The sequence below is a fragment of the Phaenicophaeus curvirostris genome, chromosome 4, assembly GCF_032191515.1.
Source record: "Phaenicophaeus curvirostris isolate KB17595 chromosome 4, BPBGC_Pcur_1.0, whole genome shotgun sequence".
NCBI lineage: Eukaryota > Metazoa > Chordata > Aves > Cuculiformes > Cuculidae > Phaenicophaeus > Phaenicophaeus curvirostris.
The window spans coordinates 38,127,378-38,146,772 of record NC_091395.1 but is presented as its reverse complement, the minus strand read 5'-3'; the positions used below and the strand labels follow the sequence as shown (position 1 = coordinate 38,146,772).

General features: G+C 38.4%; 1 protein-coding gene across 9 annotated transcripts in view; it reads right to left on the bottom strand.

The window, feature by feature from the left end:
* The window catches only part of MARCHF1 (membrane associated ring-CH-type finger 1), a 235,509-nt gene that overhangs the window by 157,492 nt on the left and 58,622 nt on the right, over window positions 1-19,395 (bottom strand). The window lies entirely within an intron of this gene.

Genomic DNA, 19,395 nt, shown 5'->3' with positions numbered 1-19,395 from the left:
GCCAGTGTCTTTCAGATGGCACAACCTAAAACAACATTCTTGGACTTGAAAGGTAGTCTTAAATAACCTTTAGTAAATCCTATACCAGACACTGGTTCCCATTTACCTTCCTGTAGACTCTCAGAATGATTTGAGATTAATTAAAGATTAATCTTCGATCTCCCTGAGCAGATTTTTTGTGACTAGATAACATGTATGGCATTGGCAGAATATAATTCTGGAATAATAAAGCTTAATAAACAAAAAAAAAGTCAAAAACACGGAAAGATTGCTGCAGACTGTTAGCCTCTGCTGCTCTGCCACACAGGCACCAATGATGACACCAGGAGCAATCAGGAAAGCATCAAACATTGACTGCATTGCTGTGGGGCATCATGAGGGGCATGACGAGAGGTGTTAAGGCCATGGGATCTCAGGGAGTCATCTTCTCAATACTTCCAGAAGGGCAGCAAGGTGCAAGAAGGAGTGGAAAGATGCCCCAAATCAACCGCTGTTTGTGCAGTTGGTGTGGGCAACAAGGTTTTAAGTTCTATATGATCACAGGATGCTCTACAAGGACAGTGGATTGTTTAACAGAGATGGTATTCACCTAAGCAGGGAAAAACATTTTTGCCAACAGACTGGCCAATACAGTAATTACAGTTTCAAACTAGGAATACCAGGGGCAGGAAAAGATGATGAGCAATTAAGTGAGGGAGTGAAGGACCAGGTTAGCAAACAAAGAGTACACAGCAATGTGAAGAGGAGGACATTTGTAAGAAAAAAAAAAGGGGCTGCAGGGGTCACACCCCAGCTGTGCCCCCATACATAGGGAAATGCCTACCAGGCAGAATTATGGGGAAAGCTATACTAACTTTTCTGGGAAATGAATGTACTTCTGTACCTCTTCAAAGAGCCTGCACACAATATAGGGAACAGGTGGAATTAAGAGGTCTGCGCACAGCTGGAGAGTTGCAACCCTACGGGGATCACAAATACATGGGTAGGATAGCTCACAGAAACATGAAAGGGAAGAGGAAATGTTCTTACTGGTGTTATCTGCAGCATAAGGAAGACTATGGAAAATGGTAGCCAGCTGCTGAATGCTAATGGAGATGTGTATCAAAGGCTATAAGGAAGGCCAATACATAAAATTTTTTCTTCATTTCACTCTTTACTGATAAAGACATCCCTCAGCAACTGCAGATACTTGAGACCAGTGGGAAACCCTGAAGCAAGGTATATTTCCCCTCAAGGAAGGAGGATCAAGTTAGAAAGCATTTAAACAAACTGGACATACACAGATCTGTGGGTGATAATGAAATGCACCCACAGGCACTGAGGGAGCTGGCTGACATCATTATAAGACCACTCAGTCATTGGAAGATCATAAAAGATGACAGTGACAGGGACTGGGGGAGAGGAAATTCTGAAGATGGAAGAATATAAACATTGCCCCCACTTTTAAAAAGAGTAAGAAGGATGCAGGAAAATGCTGGCCAGCCACAGCCTCACCTCAATCCCTGGTAAGGGAAAGGCAAAAATCCAGAAAACTTGTTAAACACAAGAAGGGCACGAAGGTGCTTGGTAGTACTGAGCATGGGTATGTGAATGGGAAATTGTATCTGACCCAACTTGATAGCTTTTCGCAATGAGAAGGTTGACACAATGGACAAGGACAGAACATGGAACCTTGTTTATCTTTAATAATGCTTCTGTCACTGTCTTCCCTTGTCTCCTCCCTGATAAACTGACGAAACACAAAATAGATATATGGAGAATGAGGGAACTGCCTGAACTGCTGGACTCAAAGGGTTGTGTATGAGTAGCATTAAATCCATCTGGAGGACAGTCATTAGAGGCACACTCCAGGTGTCAATATGAGAGCAAATACTAATAATTCAACAAAAACTTGGAAGGTGGAACAGAATAGCAAGTTCACAGATAATGCAAAACAAAGAGAAGTAGCTGATACACCAGAGACTTGTGCTCTCATTCAGAAGGGCCTTGACAGGCTGAGAAATCAGTAATATCATGAAATTCAACAAAGGGAAATGCAAAGACCTGCACCTAGCAGGAATAATCCCATGCACATTTGCAGAAAAGGGTAGGACGGACAACAAGCCGGCTGTGAGCCAGCAATGTGTCCTCACAGAAAAGGGAGACCACAGCAACCTATGCTGTATTAGGAAGAGTATCACCAGTAGATGAAGGGAGGAGAGCCTTCCTCTCAGCAGTGGTGAGCCATCCTGAATGCTGGGCCCAGTCCCAGGCTTCCCAGTACGAGAGAGACAGAGGCTTATGCAAGCAAGCCCAGCAAAAAGTTATGAAGGGAATTAAAGGACTAAGCCTTTCCTTGTACAAAAGATGCTCAAGAGACATGGAAGCCTTGAAAAGAGAAGGTTCAGAGGGACCTTATCAATACTTATAAATACATGATGGGGGCAGAGTAAGGAAGGCAGAACCAGACGCTTCTCAGTGGTATCCAGGGAAAGAATAAGAGGCAAAGGAAGTAAATGAAATACAAGATATCCCATGTAAACGTATATATATATTTTTTTTTTTAGGATGGTCAACCAATGGCACAGGTTGCCTGAGATGGTTGCAGAGTCCCATCCTTGTAGATATTCAAAGCCCAACTGGACATAATCCTGTGCAATGTGCTTTAGGTGACCCTGCTTTGATCAAGGATTGGACAATCTCCAGAGGTCCCTTCCAACCTCAATAATTCTGTGAATCTGCAAAGTGTTTTCTTTAACTGGTCTCTGCTTAAAATAAATTGAAAAGAAGTTAAATTAATCACTCATGAAATCTCTTCCCCATGATGTGTTACAAAAAAAATAAAATACAATCAACCTCATTGTGCTTTAACTAGTGTAAAAGACATAAAAAGGTTATAGTTGAAAGCTGACAACATACAGTAACCCTAAGCCTAATGAATGCCAACATGTTCTTTGGTCTCTCTGATACTAATGGTAAGACTTTACAATCATAGATCAAAAGCAGTGGAAGAAATTCAGAAACTCTGATTCAATTGCAGAAGCCATAAAATTTTCCCAGGAAAATTATTTCTAGGAATTATTATTCCTGCTTCTAACTCTCCTAGTTTTTCCTGAAGAAGAAGAATATACACAAATATATAACTTCAGGCAGATATTCACATATGATAGTTAAAATGGACTAGCAACAAATACATCAAATGGATACGTATACTTGAAAACAAACATATTATTCAATGCTCAAAGGATTTGTTAACATGCACTTTATACATGTGAATCAACTGCACAGTATTGAGTGGTATGGTATTCCATATTATATGAAAAACATCAACAGTTATGTGGGCATTCATGGGTTTATGACAGCATGACTCACAGAACTATTCCACTGCATGTCGAGAAATCAACCAATGGAGTAAGTTTTATAACTCATGAAGAACAGAAGCACAGATAGATTGTAGATGAGAAGTGCAAAGTATTCTTATTTTTACAGTCAATACATTACTTTGGAAAAAAAAATCCTTTAGCAGTTAAATCATACATCTTCAAGAGAGCAGACTAAGCTTTTATTTTTCAAGAAGCTTTTCTTTTTACAAGCTTGGAATTGATTCGTTGAAAAGATACGACTACAAATTGTATTTCAAGTTCTTTAACTACCTCTTTCCTTAGAGAAAAATTAAACACAACATGCCTATTTTATTCATTGCCACGGAGAACAAAGAATACACGTTAAACAAATATACAGTGGTTTTCTGTACATATATACTCTTACAAAGGCATGTTGCATGTGTATAGTCACATACGTATCTTTTGTGTTCATGTTGCTAAGGAAACAAACATCTGTGCCAAACATGATTACAAAGACATTCTAGTTCTTAAACAGGGTGGGGTGTGTCTCTTTTCTTTTTATTGTTTTATAAATCAAGGGGGAAAATGCTAGTGTATAAGGTTACAGAAGAGCTCTCAACAGCCAACAGCATGTTAAGCTAACAAAATTCTAACTCCCAAAATAGATTTTTTCCATTCCATAGTGCTTGTGTACTTAGATGAAACTTTAGATGCTAGCCCAAAAGGTAGTAGATCATAGCATGAAGTTAGAACATTACTGGTTTTGCATAACACAGAAGATAAGGCAGAAAAAAAATGACATTTTCCCTGATTTGTTGAAAATTCAAAACCTATAGAAAATGTTCACCACTGAACTATTCATATTAGACAGTTATTTATCAATGGCATAATATAAAATACATAAAAGAATACAAAACAAGTTTGCTATGAAGAACTGTGTCTGAAAATTAAGCTATCTGTACCCATTAAAAAAGGATGAATCAAAGCACCATGTTACATAGATTTGAGTTCATGTATTCCTGTGGTTTCACAGGACATTACACCATCTCTATTCAATACCCGTATCTGGGTTTTTTATCTTGGTCCATCTGCTCTGCAAATGCTCTGCAAAGCAGTTTCCCATGGCAACATCAAATATCACATAGTTCCAGTCTTCTGCTAAAGCACTTCTAACTGATCCACTCCTGAATTTCAAGTAGCATCTTTTTCTGCAATACTTAACTAAGTAATAAATAAATTGAGCACTTCATCAAACCAAAAAAAACACATGAATGAAACAAATGCCCATGAATAAAACCCTCTAAATTAGGAGATTTTATTTTATTTTACTGGTTTTATAATTTCATTCTTGTCAGCCTGTTTGTAGTTTTTACTTGTTAAAGTTTTGAAATCATCGTGTTACATGTAACAAACAAACTGCACAATACAAGTTTTACACAATAATGTTGCGCTATGCTGGATAGTAAGTTTTGGAATGAAAAGTGCACAATGACTCCTTACTATGAGACAACTAGCTAGATAACTTCACCTACAAATCATTAACAGCCCATCTAATTGTTTTCATTCTCATGTTTACAATGATCAAAGAAATATGAACAAGAGGAAAATTACTCAATAGCTTTTCATGCATGATAAAAAACCTAATAACAGTGATTATCTGAAAGTAATTTATATCTATCTTGGGAACCTCATCTCCCTATCTTAAAAAGCAGCACAGATGTACAACACTCATTTCTAAGCGAAGACCTTCTGAAAAAAACTCTCTAAAAACACTCAAAGAAAAATAAAACTTAGTATTGTTTTAGTCTTAAGTACACTGTGTGAAATTTTAACAGAAGCATTGTTCAAGCTATCATTTAAAGAATTTTCTTATGTTATGAAAACTAGCCTCCCGAGTTTCAAAGTCTGATATATATATTTTAGATGTGTTTTACATTTTTGGATCTATCTGTTCATTGAAACCCAGCAGAAACAGTTAGAAACAGGCCCTATGGAGATTTGAAAGATAATCAGACCTTGTCGGTCATTTCTGCACCACCACACCTTAGTTTGTAAGAGTTTATAACCTGGAGCTAATTTAAGAACTACTGCATATTTATGCAATCTCAGATACACAATAAAGAGCATGATGAAATTCCCACAATATTTTCCTACCAGTCACCTCCTTTCACCTATTCATTTACCTTAGGTAATTCTTAGGTTTTCCCAGGCATTCTCTTCTGCCTGGGAAATTCTCTTCTGCCTTGGAATTTGACCTAATTAGGCTTTACAGATTGTTCTAGCATGCTGGTCTGCATGGTCAAGTTCTGTACAATAATTCTGATATTTTTAGGTAGAAAGACTTCTTTTCCTGTCGTAGACATAAACGACACTATTGTCTAACATAGCAAATGTGGCATTTCTATGGAGAAAAGGACAGATCTACAACAGGAGGACAGATCAGCTGATCTGTTGCATGTGCAACAAGTCCAGTTTGCTCTATAAATATATGCATACGTTACAGGACAGATAAATCCAGAAGACAAATACAAAAGCCCTCTGTCTGTAAATAAGAGCACATCTTGGATCTCTTTAGAAAGCTACTTGTAAGCTAACCTGCTACCTTCCCAATGATTTTCTTCTACACCCCAGTTAAAGTACACCGCCTACAATTATCAGTAGACAGAACTTCTATTTGTGGTGAACAATAGATGCATCTTAGCATTACAATCTAAAAATTTTATTCTGTATTATTTTTAACAGGTCATTAAAATATGCTCTTGAGCTAATCAGTGATACATTTATCATTTCTAACATATTTTATTTCTCAAGCAAAGGCAGGCAGGAGCACTTCTGCAATCAATAACTAAGGTGATACTAAAAACTGGTAATTAGATTCCCTAATTGTATGGACCTAACCACACATGTGTTTTGTTATTCTTTAATATAAAATATTTGTCTTCAATGTCTTCATCAATGATCTGGATGAAGGCATCGAGTGCACCCTGAGCAAGTTTGCGGACGACACTAAGCTGGGTGGAAGTGTCGATCTGCTGGAGGGTCGGGAGGCTCTGCAAAGGGATCTGAACAGGCTGGACCGCTGGGCAGAGTCCAACGGCATGAGGTTTAACAAGGCCAAATGCCGGGTCCTGCACTTGGGGCACAACAACCCTATGCAGTGCTACAGACTGGGAGAAGTCTGTCTAGAAAGCTGCCTGGAGGAGAGGGACCTGGGTGTGTTGGTTGACAGCCGACTGAATATGAGCCAGCAGTGTGCCCAGGTGGCCAAGAAGGCCAATGGCATCTTGGCTTGTATCAGAAACGGCGTGACCAGCAGGTCCAGGGAGGTTATTCTCCCTCTGTACTCGGCACTGGTGAGACCGCTCCTCGAATACTGTGTTCAGTTCTGGGCCCCTCACCACAAGAAGGATGTTGAGGCTCTGGAGAGAGTCCAGAGAAGAGCAACAAAGCTGGTGAAAGGGCTGGAGAACAGGCCTTATGAGGAGCGGCTGAGAGAGCTGGGGTTGTTTAGCCTGGAGAAGAGGAGGCTGAGGGGTGACCTCATTGCTCTCTACAACTACTTGAAAGGACGTTGTAGAGAGGAGGGTGCTGGCCTCTTCTCCCAAGTGACAGGGGACAGGACAAGAGGGAATGGCTTCAAGCTCCGCCAGGGGAGGTTTAGGCTAGACGTTAGGAAAAAATTCTTTACAGAAAGGGTCATTGGGCACTGGAACAGGCTGCCCAGGGAGGTGGTTGAGTCACCTTCCCTGGAGGTGTTTAAGGCACGGGTGGACGAGGTGCTGAGGGATATGGTTTAGTGTTTGGTAGGAACGGTTGGACTCGGTGATCCGGTGGGTCTCTTCCAACCTGGTTGTTCTGTGATTCTGTGATAGATTGGTTTATAAGAAAATCAAAGTAAAAAACATTCCAGCCAAAACTACAGTGAAAGCTATAAAAAGTACACTACTACAAGTTTTCATCAGACTCCAATAACTCTGTTTTTATTTCTCTATAGAAGAAATAGATTTCTACAAATTTTAATGCACCATAGTAAAAATATCAGTGATAAAATGATCACAGAATCACAGAATCACAGAATAACCAGGTTGGAAGAGACCCACCGGATCACCGAGTCCAACCGTTCCTACCAAACACTAAACCATATCCCTCAGCACCTCGTCCACCCGTGCCTTAAACACCTCCAGGGAAGGTGACTCAACCACCTCCCTGGGCAGCCTGTTCCAGTGCCCAATGACCCTTTCTGTAAAGAATTTTTCCTAACGTCTAGCCTAAACCTCCCCTGGCAGAGCTTGAGGCCATTCCCTCTTGTCCTGTCCCCCGTCACTTGGGAGAAGAGGCCAGCACCCTCCTCTCTACAACGTCCTTTCAGGTAGTTGTAGAGAGCAATGAGGTCACCCCTCAGCCTCCTCTTCTCCAGGCTAAACAACCCCAGCTCTCTCAGCCGCTCCTCATAAGGCCTGTTCTCCAGCCCCCTCACCAGCTTTGTTGCTCTTTGGACTCGCTCCACAGCCTCAACATCCTTCTTGTGGTGAGGGGCCCAGAACTGAACACAGTATTCGAGGAGAGGTCTCACCAGTGCCGAGTACAGAGGGAGGATAACCTCCCTGGACCTGCTGGTCACACCGTTTCTGATACAAGCCAAGATGCCATTGGCCTTCTTGGCCACCTGGGCACACTGCTGGCTCATATTCAGTCGGCTGTCAACCAACACCCCCAGGTCCCTCTCCTCCAGGCAGCTTTCTAGACAGACTTCTCCCAGTCTGTAGCACTGCATAGGGTTGTTGTGCCCCAAGTGCAGGACCCGGCATTTGGCCTTGTTAAACCTCATGCCATTGGACTCTGCCCAGCGGTCCAGCCTGTTCAGATCCCTTTGCAGAGCCTCCCTACCCTCCAGCAGATCCACACTTCCACCCAGCTTAGTGTCGTCCGCAAACTTGCTAAGGGTGCACTCGATGCCTTCATCCAGGTCATTGATAAAGACATTGAACAGGGCTGGACCCAGCACTGAGCCCTGGGGAACCCCACTTGTCACTGGCCTCCAGCTGGATTTCACACCATTTCCCACCACTCTCTGGGCCCGGCCATCCAACCAGTTTTCCACCCAGGAGAATGTGCGCCTGTCCAGCTCAGAGGCTGTTTCTCAAGCAGAACGCTGTGAGAAACTGTGTCAAAGGCTTTGCTGAAGTCCAGGAAGACCACATCCACAGCCTTTCCCTCATCCAGCAGCCGAGTCACTTTGTCATAGAAGGCGATCAGAAACAGTCAATTACCTTACATGCAATAGGTATATGTGAAACAGAGTGTCTAAAAGCAGGGGACATTTTGAAAAACATTTTTTAAATACAGTACTACAAAAGTAATGAAATAAACTAAAAATAAAATACAAATTCTTAAAGGACTAACATCCTGCCTTTTCTGACAGTGTCTGAAAGACTATAAAGCTGTTAAATTATTAGAATCTATTCTAGAAATGGCTAAGCAGCCAGTACCGTATTCATTTATTCTTTGTCCTTTTAAGCTTTCAGGATGCTGTGTAGCCATAGTAACTATGCCTTTTCTCTGTGAAATCCATTAGCTGGTTTCAATCTGGAATGTGATACTACCATAAAATCAAAGCCAGAGATTAAAAAAAATCATGATTTTTAAAAACGATTACTGGTAACAAGCTTTTCTTTTAAAAGCAATTTCTGCATATTTATGCTGCATACATAACAGCAAAAGAAACCAAAAGGTTAAAACGACATCAAAAGACAAATTTAAAATTAATTTTAAAAGTTAGTTACCATCAGGAGTGACACAATACCATCTCAAATTATATCTCAAAGCAAAACTGGCTCTCATTTGCATTAAGTCAGTTAGTGCTGCTTGCTGGCTGGCCATCAACAAACCAGCACAATAGAAGAGCTTTCAGCCTCATCATGTTACTCCCTTTCTGACAGCAGACTAAGGTGCAAAGGAGACCAGGACTTACACTGCAGTTTGGACAAGCCCACACAAAAGACAAAAAACACCTTTGTTCCTACAGCATCTTTTGTGTGATGATACAGACAGATTATAAACAATCTGTTGAGTCTATGTTGAAGAGTTCTTTTAACAGGAAATGGAAAATCTTGGATTTATTCCTTAAGCATATTGAGGAAGGCAGGGATGTTCTTAATGGTTCGAACATTTTGACAAAACATTAGATATGCAGATTCAATTTTATCCTAAGCATTAAGATATTTAAAGAAGCAAAGCTTCCTACTAAAGAAAAAAACAAAACCCTTCATGATCAGCAATGACTGTGCAATTTCATCCACTCCAGCTATAGAAGAAAGTACTTATATCCATACTGACAATACAATCTGTGAATTATAATCTTAGGGGAAGAGAGCAGGAATACAGGCACTTTCCATATTCCACCCAGTCATACTGCTGCAAATGTTCGTAATGGAAAGCAACACTGATGGGACAAATCGAAAGAAATTAAATCCAGCTCAGAAAACAGGAATTACCTAAAGGTGAAGAAAAAACAAATCAGAGAAGCTGAAGGTCTGATACTATATAAATATGCATAGGCGCTCTCAAAAGTGTTGCAGAATCCAATGAGAGCTTCTGCAAACACTACAACTTCGAATGACTTGAGAAACACCACTTAAGTCTCTGCTCCCACAGGCTTCACATCAAAACAGCGCACCACATTCTCTCTGTACATGCCTGTTTAAGCAACTTCACCATTTACTATAAATGTATTTTCAAAATTCAAAAACTACTGTTACTTCCTTTTCTAACTGATCTTTTAACGTTTTCTAATTTATATAACAAACCTAAAAGAGACACCAAAACTTTAAACCACATACTTTTATAGCTTCAGTTTTCACTCCATTAAAATCTAGGGAGTCAATGCCTATAAAGCCCTACACACATACCACAAGCTTCAACTTATGAGGGAACACAAGATAAACCTCTCTTTAAAATCCCTTTAAAATAAACTTGGATGAGGACTAGTCATGGGATTTTTTTTATTTTCCTTGATGTTAGAGTACAAAAAGAACCTCAAACATATAAAACATACATATAATATTTTCATCTAAGAAGCCTCTGTGAGGATGTTTCCTATGTCCAGCTTCTTTCACATAAACCTCTCTCCTCACCCTCCATTCCAATGCTCTGCAGTTGCCATAGTTACCATTTTACATGCCCATACAGTGAGTATGACCTGACATTCAATAAATCCCCAAAGGCTTCAAGTTTGCAAAATATTTCAAAATTTGTGCAGAAATTTTGCCATGAAATTTTACTAAAAGATTGGCAGGTGCCAAGACACATTCAATCAAATGTCTCTTTTTGGATATTTTATTTGCTGAATTGCAAACTTTCAGCCACAATGAAAATAAAGGAACTGAATGAAGGTATAGAAACTGAAACCATAGCACGACTCGTTACTTATATTCTTACAATTTAGACATAAAAATTTAATTATCATTCAAATGGTTTCATATAAGGTGATTCAACTGTGAGCAGGTTTCTTTTTTCCAAATTCCAGTAAAATCACAAAGAAAAAAATCCTAAAACATTCCTAAACCACAGTATAGTAGGCAGAACCTAAGCCTTCCTATAATATTTACAGGTCTGCATGCCTCACATGATTTCAACACAACTATCAGAAGTACGAAATACACAAAAAGCAATTGTTCTCCTAAGCTTGAAAGATGACAAAAACAAATCATAGTGATCACAGTGTAGAAGTCAAGCGTCATGCCCATAACAGATCCATCACTGAATGCTTAACTACTGTCCCTTAATGAACAAAAGTAGATATACTGGATTTCTGCCTGAGGTCCTACGGTCTTTTCTTATGGAATATTGGCCATAAAGAACTGTGCTTGAATTCTGAATTTTGTCTGAAATCTTTTATGCAACACCAATTACTGTCTGTTGACTGAAATAGAAAATACAGGTACACATTGCATCTGTCTAAGGAGCAGAACTTCCAAATAGAAGACAATCTGTTCACCAAATGAAGTGTTGGATCCATGGGTCCATGATATGAGCTTCCAAGTACGCAAAGGAAAATTATTCTCTCTACTTTTCACTTAGATGAAAGCACAGACATGTTTATGGGAACTGTCTTAACTTCCAAATGTGTGATGGTCACAGAAAAAAAAAAGGTAACGATTCAATAATTTGAAATATATCTTTTAACAAATTAGAATAAAATACATCCCATTCAGTTTGTTCTATTCAGTTAGACCAGGTGCCTTACATGACACTTAATTTTTCTGTTGTATATCCTACTCTCCAGGTGAAAAGAGAACATAAGATGACAAGAATCCATCTGGATTACACTGATATAATGTTAACAGGCAAAGAGTCCTAAAGAAATTATGAAAACATCATATCCATCCACTTATTAGAATATATACAATTTGTACATCAGAATTTTAGTCACAGAGTATCACTAGTTCAGTTAGCACTAAAGATCACAGTGTGTGAGAAGGTTATTTTCATATTCATCTTCTGATCTTTCATATGCAGAGCAACATCACCATGTCCCTTATCTCTTAAAACTGTACACTTATGTTAGCATACTTCAGGATTCTGTGTTAGAATAACAATGACAAAAAGCCATCTGTTACAACCCAGCATTTTGCAATATATTCATTTATTTCCCTACTTAATATATTTGCGATATTTCTCACCAATATAAATGGTTAAAAATGTTTAAGCTGCTTTTCTGATGACACTGCCCTGCTGACGTGAAGTTTTTTCAATGTAGAGAGATCAACTAGGAGGCTTCTTCTCTTTCCAACATTTCCTGGCCTAGCATGAAAACAAGAACACTCTCAAAGATCGATAGATGATATAGAGCCAGATGAAGTAGCTGCAAGTACTTCCCATAAGCCTCAGGACTGAGGAAGCCAGGTTTCTGCATCACTTGATTGGCTTTTTAGGTTAATTATGCTAACACCACACTATCAACTTCTGCAAAATATTTTGGTCAGTATGCAGTCTGCCACATTTATATGTATACTTAAAAATCTTTGCTCACAGTAACAGCTACTATCAACCAAGTTCTCATCCTAAAACCAACAATGATCAACAATGAAAACTGTCTCAAAGTGTTGAATTTAAAGGGTAGTGTGTCAGCAGCACCAAATCCATCAAAAATCCATCAGCCAGTCATCAAAAGCATACCCCAGGTGTCAATACAAGAGAAAATACTCTTCAACTTCTTCATTAATATGACACAGAGTGGACCTTCAGCAAGTTCACAGACAATGCAAAATTAAGAGAAGTAGTTGATACACCAGAAAGTTGTACTGACATTCAGAAGAACCTTGACAGGCTAAAGGAAAGAGCAAACAGTAACCTCGTGAAGTTCAACAAAGGGGAAATGCAAAGTCCTGCACCTGTGGAGGAATAATACCAGGCACTAATACAGGCTGGGGAACAACTAGCTGGAAAGCAGCTTTGCAGATGGGCCAAGGGTCCTGGTGGACAAGCTGACCATGAGCAACGTGCCCTCACAGCAAAGGAGGCCCTCAGCAACTTGGCAGTGTCACCAGAAGGTCAAGGAAGGTGCTCCTTTCCCTCTGTTCAGTACTAGTGAGAAACATCTGGAGTGCTGGGTCCAGTCCTGAGCTCCCCCCAGTACAAGACAGACATGGGCATAAAGTCCAGCAAAGGGGCATAAGGACCATTAAGGAACTGGAGCATTTTCAGTATGAGGAGAAGCTGAGAGAGACAGGGACATTCAGCATGGAGAAGAGAGGGCTCAGAGGCATCTTATGCATGTTCATAAATACTTGATGGGAGGCATAAAAGCAAGACAGAGACAGGCTCTTGCCAGTGGTGCCCAGTCACAGGACAGAGGAAAATGGGCACAAACTGAAATACAGGAAGTTTCTGTTAATAACAAAAAAAAATTTCTTACTGTCAGATTGGTCAAACATTGGAAAATATTGCTTAGGTGGTTTGCGGAGTCCTCATCCTAGTATATGCTCAAAAATGACTTCACAGAGCGCTCTAAGCAGGGAAGTTGTACCAGACAATCTCCAGATGTCCCTTCCAATTTCAACTATTCTGTGATTCTGTTAAGAACTAACAATTTTAGCTTTAAAATAGGGAACCTACATGAAGCTCTTCTCCTACATTGAGAGCTAATTTGCCCACACAGTATTTTGTTAACGATCCACTACATCATTGTACAGTGTTGATTTTATGAGAAACTGTACTATTAGACTCATTATTGTCCAGTTGTCTGCTGGTTTGAAAGTAACAACGCTCATATTCATCAGCACCACTACTGTCCAACTAATTGTCAAAATAATAACAAACTAATAACCTAGGGAAGAGGGGCTTATGAATAAGTATTCCATGATTTGTTTTTCAATTGCCTTTCAATAAAATGATTTCATAAAGTTATCACTTGGACTTTAGTGTGTAGATTGTTCCAAGTACCAGCTGTTTTCTCAGTCCTGGTAAATTTTGCCTTTAATAAATCCCAATCCTAACCACTCTCATTCACTATACAAAACAGACATTACATGTCACTCAAAATCTGAAAAAAAATTCTCAAAGTTTGTAATTCTCTGTGAAATGAGCTGTACCTCTTATTTCATATTTCTCACTTATGAGAAGACTGTTTTACAATTTAAATGTTATGTTACTCATCCATAACCTCATTTTGCTTTCTGTTTTGATGCTTTGTGAATAGAATATTCATCCAGCATTTAAATTAATATTTAATTGAAGAAAACTCAGTTCTGCATAGTTCATGAATTTGAGAACTCATAGTACCTAGTTGTCAAGCAACACCCAGCAAGTTGCTTTGTAGAAGTACTACATGAGGAAGTACTGCACATACATTCCTGCCCCCACATGCTCTTTCCTGTTACAGACCCTCATTCATTACACAGCCATTCTACCTCTTCCTGAAACATTACCTCCCACCTATGACTTCAACTAGATTTTTTATCTCAATTGAATCATCACTAGTTTCTTTTTTTTAGTCTGAATTCATTTTAACCTAAGTTTCTTCCGTGCTGAGTTACCAGGAAGTTGCTGAAGTGATCCTTTTTCTAGGATCAAGGAAGAAAGGAACAGAAGAAAAAAAACCAGAGAGTTTTGGTGTATTACTGACTTAGAAGTGTTTCTCAGTCTACATCCTCAGAAACCAAAACAGAGTGTAAGACAGGGTGAAGGATACATGACCTCATGTACCACCAGCTCACAGAGGACCTGGTGCTTGTTTCCTTATGATGTTTAAATACACTGGGAATATTTAAAGAGTAAGTCAGAGATACATCATAATATAACTTTACGCCTCTGTACTATGCTTTCTCCAAAGAAGAAATAAGGCTTGTTATCTGTGATGGCGCTGCTAAAAAGTCGCCTTGCCACGTGTAGATGATTAGCTATCCTAGCACACCTCACTGGTAAACCCATAAAGTCTTACTTAACAACCCTATGCACAGTACTACTGGAGTACCTGCCCATTTAAGATGCACTTATGATGAAAATGTTACCTTCAATTTTGAGTAAAAATTTTACGTTAGGTAATCCAATTTCTGAAACAGGAGAAATGTGCAAAAGCACTGTCTTACCAGTGCTACTCTACATTCTCAAAACTTCCATTACATAAATTCTCTGTTTTCTCTGCTAGAGATGATGCCTTTACGTTAACTGAACTAAATTCCAAAACTATAATTCCCCCAGAAAATTTGTGCAACATATTTGTTAGACAATAGGTATGCCCTGAATTCCTAAAATGGTCAACTAGTGTTAAGAAAAGTCTTAATAAAGAATTTGCCATGGGATCAAAAGCATTTTTAGCTTAAGCTTTTATTTTCCCTATTGGCAGTAAACGAACCAAAATAAAAAGCAAAGTCCAGCTCCATTTTACTTACGCACAAGCAAGGTACATCTCAGATTTTTTCATAGTAAATACCAATATTTCAAACAACTCTTACATTGCATATATTCTAAGTTTCATAAACTCTACTTAGCATTTAGACACTAAAAACATGACAACACAATCATCAATTTGTGTCTTTAAAGCTTTTCCTGTAGCTGACTTCTGAAGACCAAGAGGGCTTCAATAGAATCAACACAGGGTGTTAAAAACTAAAAGAAGAAAAAAGGTAACATCTGCAATTAAACAAAGACTGGCACTTGTTGTTCTTCTTGCATAAGTGTGCTACTGCACATTCTAATGGCCTATCCAATTTACCAATGTTTTAAGTTAATTTACTCGCACTACTGTTTTAAGCTGAAGTAATCAAGTAAAATAAAATTATGTAGCATTTTTTTTCTTAAAAATGAGCGGCATGAGATCTTGAAATAAAGACTTTTAATTCTAAAGGGTAAATAGAAAGAAAAGTTTTGCACACAGCCCTCTTCCCCCATACCTAATCCCTGCACAGCAAGTTCCTCTTTACTGGTCTCAGACCAAGCCTGAACTTCCAGAAGGTCCTGGCTGTTCCCTTTCAACCTTCCAGAATAGTTTCCTAACCACCAGCTTGAACCCACAGACATGCAGCCTGCTTGCTGCTCAAAAGCCTATCTTACTGCCCATTTTGTCTTCCTAGCAGTCTTCCTTTAAGTCACATTTATTATTATTTCAAATATAACCTTCTGCATCTCAGAGCTCAATCACTGTGGTGCACTTAAGTAAATATCCCCAAGACACATCATCAAGCACATTTTCCACGTCATCTGTAAAGGCTGAAAATTGTCTGCCTATTATAGCTCACTCAAAATGGAACTGAATTGAGAAAATAAATGATCACCTTCTTCCAGGCCCTAGCTGAGATGTCAAACCACAGAGAAACAAAAAATTACACTCTTCAGAAAAGAAAAAAAAAACCACTGGAAAAAAAAGCCACCCAGTAACATAGTTAACTAAGGCCAACCTACCCGAAATGTTAATGGAAAAAGCTTATAGAGTCTATATGCAAAAGAATGCTTCTGGACTCCAAGACAGAGTCCACTCAATGACCCAAACAGCAAGGCAACAATGAGAGAGGGCATACATGGCCATCTGGGTGTATTTTTCATATATTGGCATCATATACTGGTAGTTCTCATCAAGTAAACAAAATACTTCTAATTCTTAGAGCCTGCATCATATGTCTTTTAGTTAAAGAGGAATTCATTGCTCACAGTTAAGACTTTTAAAAATATCTTAATATGTCAGATTTCTTGTTTCAAACTCTCAAAGTCTCTGTGCAACTATTAGTAGGAATATCCATTTTTCATCCAAATTCTGTTTATGTAATGAAGAAAAAGAATGATAGGATGTGACTATTAAGCTGCTTCAAATATGGCAAAGAATATATTACATCCAAAAACAATGTTCTGACTCCCCAATTCCTAGAAGACTCAGTAAGCCTGGTGGACACTTACCCTACTACTACTCACAAAAATCACTGCTAAATGAAGAAAAGGAAACTTGAAGACGTACACAAGGAAAAAAGTAATAAATACCTACCCTTTTAGTGTCCTAGATGGCCTTTTGACAATAATGTCTAGCCTTATAATTCCTTCCTATTGATTCAACAATTAAAAAAAAAAAAGATAATAAATTGAAAACCACTCATAGGCAAAATTAACAGCTGGAGTTCTGCTATTTAGACTAAAGTCAATGATGTCTGGGATAATGTAAATTTTGTTTTCTGCTCTGTATCTGGTATAGTATCAAGTGACAGGTTTCCATGTTTCAGCCCACAACGTGAGGTGATCTGTGGTCTAGCTTAAGTATAGCTACAAGACTGTAAAAGAGCTCTGGAATAAACGAACACAACTCTACTCCAAAAGCAAAGTAGAATTGCCTGCCGCAGGAGACAGGTTTATCTGTGCAAAACCAAAGTCTTCTAGTTATTAAAGGCTCTATGCATATACTCCTGACCTACCTAGAAATTATCAGAACTGTCTCCTCACAGGCATTTGAGAACTTAAACTTTCAACATAAGCACCATGCAAAACAAAAAGGCAAGTCTTCTCTGTCAATGACAAGAAGAAAGCCAATGCACAAACCCCTTCCTTAAGGAAAGAAAAAGCAATAATAAACCACAGACAGTAGATATCTGGCAGACAAACATCCTGAACTACTACCGTGATATGTTTGCAGAATACAATACACAGTTCAGTTGTCAACACAATTAGTTGTAATATCAAACACAGATCTCAAAATCTTCGAGTCACAAGTGGATGCTGAATGAACACAGCCTATTGGAAAGCCAAGTAAATGGAAGAAATAACAAATCAGGTTCTGTATACTGTTTGATTATTGTTTCAAGCTACTTTCACTACAAATCACTTAATATATCAAGGACAACTAATGACAAATTTAAATTACCAACATTTCTGTCAGTAAGGAACAAGACAAATGTAAGGATATAAATTTATAATAGACAGCACTTTTTTTAATATCAACAACAGACTGACTGACTTGTCATGACAAAACCAAAACCTCACATATGGTTTGTTGTGATTTGATAAATTCCCAATGAAAAAAATGAAAATTTACGCATACTAGTCCAGCAGGTAGCTAGCTTTTAATGGCACAGTCTTGGCACAGTCTAAGAATCGTTTTGTCCTTATCTTGTGTTAGTTGCCAAGGACCTTTATTTGTGGTGTACAGATTTCTTCAGGGAGTTCTTTTTTTTTTTTTTATTTCTATTCATTCAGAACTATGTTTTGATTATCACAGAAGCAAGAGCTCCAGTCTTTCAGTTCTTGCTCCTTTGTGAGTTAAAAAAATAGGATAGTATCTATCATTGTTTTTTGCTGCCTGGCTGATTAGTTGCATAAACATACTGTATGGGGAGCCAGACTCTCACAGGACTAGTCTAATTAAGAAGTAAAATTCCTATGCTGATTACAGACACTCTTTGTGAACTTTAAAATCAATAGTTCTCAGAGTAATCTCAAATCTTGTGCATGGTTTCAGGAAATAATTATGCTTTTGGCTTTTGCCAGAGTATTATAATTTCCATGTCAGAGAAATACTTACATAGGGATTGTTCCAAAAAAATTGCTTTCTGAAAAGCATAGTTGCTGTTAGTTTACTCACATACTTGCCATTACACCTATCAACTACAAAAAAAATTAATATCAATGTTGTGAAATATTCTCAAGAGTTTTGTGATGCAGATTCTGACTTGATATTTCATAATAAAAATACTGAGATCACATTTAGAGAAATCATTTTAATGACCAAGGTAAACAGGTAGGAGAGCATCCTGCTAAAGGGGCTCATTGCCTACATATTAACCTACTGAGGGTTGGTGTAAGGATTAAGATAAAGGGCTAATTCAGAAAAAAATCTGATTTTTTGCAGTAAACAGATCCTTCATGACCTAGAGTTTCTTTAGCCCTACCTTACAGACTCGTGCAAAGCACCTAGGCTAGGGAGATCTCAGCTGTTTTTCAAGTAGTGAAATAATTGCCCAGAAGAGATATAAAATTATTAAAAAGAGCAAGTTGTGCCATTTAAAAATCCTAACTGTTTCACAAACAACATTGTGCTAGTAATGAAAATCATTGTATCTCTTTGGCAAAATGATTCACGGCAATTTCCAATTTTTTTTGAAAGCAGCGGTGTAGTCACAAAGATAAAATCCTCCTCACACAGGATACTGTTTCCAAAACTATTATATTTCACAACTACAGCTTTAAATGTAACTAAGGCAAGGCAATGACGTATACGTCCAACTTGGTCCCCCGAAGGTCTCTGTTAGTAACCAATGTATTTCACTAGTGGACAGATAAAGATATAGTATGTATCTTTTGCTTCTAACAGTTTCACTGATAGATTAATGAACAAAGCTAACTTAATTCTTTAGTCATCAGAACAGAAAGGTTTCAGGAAGTAAACTAAAGCAGCAAGCTATCTTAGAGAACAAAATGAAATAGAAGATTGTAGGAGAAAAGGATTACTCCTGCATACTCAAATACCAAGAAGAATATCAAGAACATACATAAATATCAAGAAGCGTGGTGTGTTATTCAGCCCACTACAATGATTAGAAATAATAGTTTGAAATTAGGACAAAAATAAAAATGGGATGCCAAGGAAAACTTCCAT